At 38.3% G+C, this 7,560-nt stretch overlaps 1 non-coding gene across 1 annotated transcript; it reads left to right on the plus strand.

Moving 5' to 3' along the window:
• Nucleotides 1–1,860: 1,860 nt before the first annotated feature.
• Trnag-ucc (transfer RNA glycine (anticodon UCC)) lies at nucleotides 1,861–1,932 on the plus strand. The gene has a single exon. It is a non-coding gene; the product is annotated as a tRNA-Gly (tRNA).
• The last annotated feature ends 5,628 nt before the right edge of the window (nucleotides 1,933–7,560 follow it).

Below are 7,560 nucleotides of genomic sequence, written 5' to 3' on the forward strand. Positions count from 1 at the left end.
TAGTATACATATAAAATGAACTATGTATGTGTGCGTGTACGCGCGTGCGTGTGTAAATATCGATAATCGAAATAAATAATCCGATGAAAGAAGGAACAGGCAATTTTGATCAAAACACCTTATACAGCCTAACATCACCAGTGCATTTGGGAAGCTTTATTTCCACATAAGCCGAAAGACTCAACATAAAATCAACAGTAGATTCTTTTATATGACAAGGGAAGGGCGCGTTCAAAATAAATGTCTCTGTTTAGAGCACAGTTGCCTCATGATACTTGACATTTTTATTTTAAACTTAAATCCAAACCATTATCACCGCACAAGCAGTAAGGCTAGGAATAGAAACATAACTATAGGTTCTTTTATGTGACAGAAGCGCGTTCGAAATGAATGTTTCTGTTTAGAGCACAATTGATTTTTTTTCATTTTAAACTTTAATTCAAGTTGTTATATATATTTATACATATATGATTGTTATATATAAAATATTTTTTTATAAAATCAACAGTAGGTTCTCTACAGTGCAATGAAGAATCCAATGTATTTTGGACAAGAAGCACTAAGCAGGTGAAGAAGAAAGGTCCGGTATATAAAATCAACAGTAGAATGTTTTTGTTCAAAGCAAATAATAATAATAATAATAATAATAATAATAATAATAATAATAATAATAATAACGTTTTTGCCAATTTCCGCAATCAATGACCACCAGGCTGTTGTCGTCCCTGCCACCTGACACTCATTGACCCTTATCCTCGAGTGACATTCAGGTCTTCATAAATTGTTTACTCTAGTTAAAAAAGGTAAAAGAAAATATATCATTAATACACACAAAGACGCTGAAAAAGATATACAGACATTTACACACATACTCAAATAACCACACACACACACACACACACACACACACACACACACACACACACACACACACACACACACACACACACATATATATATACACGCACACGTGCGCACACACGTGTACATCCGCAAAGACACAGAAATACACACACAGATATACAAACACAATCCATAAAAAAAAAAATAACGCTGATAAAGATATACAGACATTTACGCAGTGACGCAGACGCACATAAACAGATATACCCACATATATGCACACGTCCACACACACACACACACACACACACACACACACACACACACACACACACACACACACACACACAAACACAAACGCACACGCACACGCACACGCAAACACACATATACACGCAAACATGCACACACACACAAACACACACACACAAATATTCACACAAACACACACAAACGCAGACGCAAACACACATACACACACAAACACGCGCACAAACACACACATGCTAAATCCAGATATACAAACACACACACAAACACACACAGACACTATCACACACACACGAACACCATTCACAAGCAGCACACATGCTACAAACACACACTTAAACACACGCATACACACAGACACTAATACAAACACAAACACATACAGACACAATCCATACACACAGAGACGCGAATAAAGATACACAGACCTTGAGATGACCTGCATACAAAGATATACCCACACATATATACAGTATTTGCACACACATAAACAAGCACACGCACGCACGCACGCTCTCTCTCTCTTTCTGTCTCTCTCTCTTATACACACACACACACACACACACACACACACACACACACACACACACACACACACAGTTAATTTAGATTTAGCTGCAACATGGGAATCACAAATATTTCACACGCAAACTCGTCACAGCGAAAAGTATCTCATTACCTCATATGAACAGCCTAGAAATAATCATCTTAAAATAATTTACTTAGCTAGTCCACTCTCCGGTAACAGCGTCGGTGGTGTAACGGTTAGCATGGTTGCCTTCCAAGCAATCGATCCGGGTTCGACTCCCGGCCGACGCATGTTCTTTTTTAAAAATTTTATTATATTTCTCGTCTGATGGGATTTGAGATGAAACTAAGCTTAAAACATTTTTCTCTCTCTTAATACAAAGTAAACCTTATATTAATCTCTCATAAGAAACAAAATATCAAGGACCAGTGGCGCAACGGATATACATGTTAGTGCTAATTAGTTCAAATCGCTTCTTAGTCAGAATCTAACCAAGGATAAGTGCTAGATGGATAGATTTTGAGTTTGACACAGAAAATTCTTCGCCCTTTGCCAGAAACATCGCTCATGGAATGTGAGGATTAAAGGATGAAAAAAAAAAGAAGCGAAACTTAAAAGGCTGCTGAAAGTATAGCTACTTTCTTTTCTATTTTATATTCTACGCTTATTTTGTAGTATACCTATTGTCACTGCTGGTTTAGTAACATTAAAATTTTCGTTCCTCACTACATGCGATAATAATTAAAAATAAATGAAAAACTACGAAACACTTCTATCCTATCATGGCTGATGGAACGAGAACAATTAATTCGTTATGGCTGAGGAAACGAGAGTAATCCACCCCCTGGATTACGTGTAAAATAAATAGTTAAATTATAATTTTGTAGATACGTTTCCTAACCCAGGAGAGGGAGCCCACGTTCTTTGCAGCAGACTTGGCAATGTATTCTTTGTATTTGCTCAGATTCATGTCACCTGTGAATGTTAGGTCGAGGATTCGTATGATTATTCGAACTACTGTTTTCATCTTGAGCGTTATTTTCACGAGTGTTTTTATCGACAAGATACTTACTGGTTCTGTTCTAAATTCCCGATTCCGATACAACTGCCGATTGGTTCATAGTCTGTCAAATACTGCAGGAGCCTATATATATATATATATATATATATATATATATATATATATATATATATATATATATATATATATAAATTTTATTTATACAAACATTAATGGCTACATATGTGCATACATGTTTCTGTAATCACCCGCGTTGGGGGATTACGTCTTCAGGCCAAGAATTACCGTTGAAAGTGATATTTCAACCAAATACCTTTTCCTATTTCGTTTGTCAAGTTAGAATGTAACCTGGGTGGGAGTCATAAAACGGTGAGAGGACAAGTGAGGTCTTTGAAGATAACAAACATCTTTTTCATTTCTCTTTCACCCTATCCAACCTATCTTTTGGTTTTCATGGCATCCAGGTTACATTCTAACTTCTGACAAACGAAATAGGAAAATGTATTTGGTTGAAATATCACTTTCGACGGTAATTCTTGGCCTGAAGACGTAATCCCCCAACGCGGGTGATTACAGAAACATGTATGCACATATGTAGCCATTAACGTTTGTATAAATAAAATTAATATACCTGCTCTGTTCACTCATTGAGCACTATTTTGGTAGACACATGTTGTTTCATTGGATGTACTTTTAGGAAACTAAACTCTACTGGCTATATATATTCAAATGTCTTTACATAAGCAGTAATTTGTTGCTACACAGTCATGACCATGTTTCGGTCTTTACATAAGCAGTAATTTGTTGACACACACACAAAGTTCCTTATATATATATATATATATATATATATATATATATATATATATATATATATATATAATGAACTTTGTGTGTGTGTCTGTGCACGTGCGCGTATGCGTGTGAGTTCGTTCCCTATGGACTCGAAAACAGCTAGGCCAATTTTTTTTTTTTTACGAAGGTATTTTATGTGACAGGCAGTGCGTTTAGATAAGTTTTGTACCAGAATGTCTTCGATAAGTATCAATAATAGATAATCGAAATAATCCTATAAAAGGAAAAACAACCGAAGTTAACACCAGCCAAACCTCACAAGTGCATTTGAGAAGTTTTGTTACCACATGTCGAAAGACCCGGCATATAAAATCACCAATAGGTTCTTTGATATGACAGAAGCGCGTTCGAAATGAATGTTTCTTTTAAAAGCACAATTACACCATAATACTTGACCTTTTTATTTTAGATTTAAATTCAAGCCATTACCATGTCACAAGCAGTAAGTAAGGCTAGGCATATAAAATTAACTGTAGTTTTTTTTTAATATATATATATATATATATATATATATATATATATATATATATATATATATATATATATATATATATATATATATATATATATGACAGGGACGCGTTCGAAATGAATATTTCTGTTTAAAATACAATTGAATCATGAGTGATTTTTGCATTTTAAATTTTAATTCAAGCCATTATATATATATTTAATATAAAATCAGACGTAGGTTCTTTACAGTGCAATGTAAACTACAATATATTGTGGACTTGGTTACTGCGAGGAGGCACGTGAAGCTTCCTCCCGGTTTACTGCGAATGGGTCCTAAATTAGAGTAGTCAATTAATCGATTTGATTGAAAAATTGATTTCATCAATTTCGATGACAATAAAAATATGGGAGTGTGAAACATTGTTGAGTATCATTCGATCCCGGGCAACGTCGTGTCTAGATTCTCGTATATATATTCATACTTATATACTATATTGCATATAATGAAAGAGAGTTAGAAAGAGAGAAAGCGATTGAGATTGAGAGAGAGAGATAGAGATAGATAGATAGATAGGTAGATAGATAGATAGAGAGAGAGAGAGAGAGAGAGAGAGAGAGAGAGAGAGAGAGAGAGAGAGAGAGCTGAAGCAAAGATTAAACACGTCTTGATTAACAAACATACCAGCTGTATGCAGGCATTGTACGACGCCAGGCCGAAAATTGGCAGCACCTTGTTTGCGATTGAAGAATTTCTATATCAGTTTGACAGACGCCTTTCTCGTTTACGTCGACGTGAAGATGGCTGCCATGTTTATCTCCCGGGGGCCAGATGCTTTAATTCCCCCATCGGCCGACCCCGTCCCGATATTCTCCCCTCTACCCCCTCCCAATTCTCGCGCACCTCAACCCTCTGCGCCATCAGAATATGGTGCCTTCATTTTCTACCAACGCATCTACCACAACGCAAAGACTCGAGCCTTCCTCTAATTTCCTTAGATTACAAATCCGTTTTTCTTCGCCCCACCCCTTCACGACAGCTCCTGGACCGCGAAAAACATTTGTTGACGCACACAACCGACAAATATCCGATCATTAGCATCTTTACATCCAGACACCTGACTACAAGTCCAACATAAGCAAAATCCTGACAAATCGCCTCCTTAAGTAAGCCACTCTTTCAAAACCCCCAATACTAATGATTACTACAATACTATCTCATTGATTACTGTACACGCAATAACCCTTATCCCTGAGTGGCCTTCGGGCTTTGATAAGTGGTGACCTCCATGTAAAAAAAAAGAAGACAATCACGATTAACCCCACAAGTACTTTCATATAAAAATTAGACACCAGGGTCGTTTTTTAATGTGGAGAAAAGGAACAAAAATAAAAATTGTCTCAGTACTGAAGGAGTCCTCCTCCACTGACAGAGAACAAGAAATTGAAGTGCAGCATCTGAAGAACAGATACTACACTTTAGTTAAAGAAAGCCCAATGTAGATTTTATTTATTTATTTTTTTAATTAATTTTCACCCCAAACAAGGCATAGCGCCACTTTACATTACACTTGAACTTCTGCATATCAGTACAGTTGGGAAAGCAGAATCCCAGAAGGGAGTTCCAAATTCTTGCAATTTCGGGGAAGAAACTATTGGAGTAAAAGGCTTTCTTACACCTAGGGATCTCTATTGTAAGGGGGTGGGACTTAGTTGCTTGTTGGGTTTGTCGGGGGTAGTTACGTCGAGGAGATACAAGTGCTTGTAGTTTGTCAGAGCATTCACCGTTGAAGTACTTGTAGAACAAAGGGATGCAACATTTAGTCGATGAGGCAGAGGCTGAAGCCTAGATGACAGTTCAGGACCTATCAGGTTGGCGACTCTCTTTTGAACCCTGTCCAGGAGTGAGAGGCAGGCAGCAGATGCACGAGCCCAAATGTGAAAACAGTACTCCATACATGGGCGAATGGTGGCCTTATAGAGGTACAGGATACTTTCGGGCGTTAGTAGCTTTCTAGCACGGTAGAGAGGGACGATTTCAATTCTTTTCCCGGATCAGATATTATTAATAACTAGCGGGACCTGTGGAAATTCCACAGCACCATATTCTATATATAATATATTGGAGTTGAGCATTCTGTCGACGTTCAGCGTGAATGGAGACCCCGCGATATTATTGTACCTATTTACTATGCCTCCCCACGGGACAGAGTTAGACACCAGGGTCGTTTTTTTTTAACGTGGAGAAAAGGTACAAAAATAAAAATTGTCTCAGTTGTGAAGGATTTCTCCTCCAACGAAAGAGAACAAGAAATAGAAGTGCAGCATCCGAAGAACAGATGATATTTATTTGCTCCCCCACCGAGCAAATTAGGCACAAGGCCAATTTTTAATGTGAGGAGTGAAGGGAGGGGGAAGGGAAAAAGGGGACCAGCTCCCGAGAGGTGGGAAATGGGAGCTGGTTAAAGGTCAGGCATGTGGGGTTGCCCCCACATCTGGTCTTTGCTAGTCATAGCTAGTCATAGCTTGCAGCATCTGAAGAACAGATGGTATTTATTTGCTCCCCCACCGAGCAAATTAGGCACAAGGCCGTTTTTAATGTGAGGTAAAAACCAGCTCCCCTAAAAGTAGGCAAAAAGGGGGCACTCTGGTTACCAAAAATAATAATTGTCCCAGTATAGAGGGTTTCCCCTCCATTGACTGGTACAAATTATCTTAAGTGCAGCATCTGCCGGAACAGATGGTGTTTATTTGCTCCCCCACCGAGCAAATTAGGAACAAGGCCGATTTTTAATGTGAGGAGTGAAGGGAGGGGGAAGGGAAAAAGGGGACCAGCTCCCGAGAGGTGGGAAATGGGAGCTGGTTAATGGTCAGGCATGTGGGGTTGATATTTATTTGCTGCCCACCTCAGCAAAATGTGGCACAAGGCCGGAAAGTGGGAACCCCGCAGGCTCCCCTAAAGGAGGGGCACTCCTGCAATTTTAAAAATTTCCTGAGTAACCCCGTCGGCATTCCCCGGTCAGGGCGCCTCAGGCAGCAAGCAATAAACTTGCCCCACCGGAAAGCCCGGTGGCAAGGCCTGGGAGGGTGGACCTCCTAGGTATTACCCAGGCGATTGTCCCAGTATAGAGGGTTTCCCCTCCATTGACTGGTACAAATTATCTTAAGTGCAGTATCTGCCGGAACAGATACTACACTTTGATCTTGTTTATATATTTTATTGAGAAAGAAAAAATTGAACATAAAAAACGTACAAAAATTCAATACAACAAAATTAGGCACAAGGCCCTACAAGAAATTGGGAGGGGGAGGGTACAGGGTCTTTTTGACTACGTAACAGATGAGACTTTGAAGTCTTACTCTTGACTGGCAACATTTACCAAAATACCTCAATCACTCTGTGGATCCTAATCTAACTAATAACCCCAGCGTTCAATGTAAAATTTAACTATGTACAATTTGTATATTCATTTCTGTATGTTGTGTGTGCATTTTTTTTTTTTTTTTTTTTTTTTTTTTTGTGTGTGTGTGTGTGTGTCTAAGAAAATAAAGTTCGATTTCATTAGAAAGAGTTCTTGAATTAATTGGCATA

This window comes from Euprymna scolopes, chromosome 18 (genome assembly GCF_053919585.1).
Source record: "Euprymna scolopes isolate OS-2025 chromosome 18, ASM5391958v1, whole genome shotgun sequence".
NCBI classification, from domain to species: Eukaryota; Metazoa; Mollusca; class Cephalopoda; order Sepiida; family Sepiolidae; genus Euprymna; species Euprymna scolopes.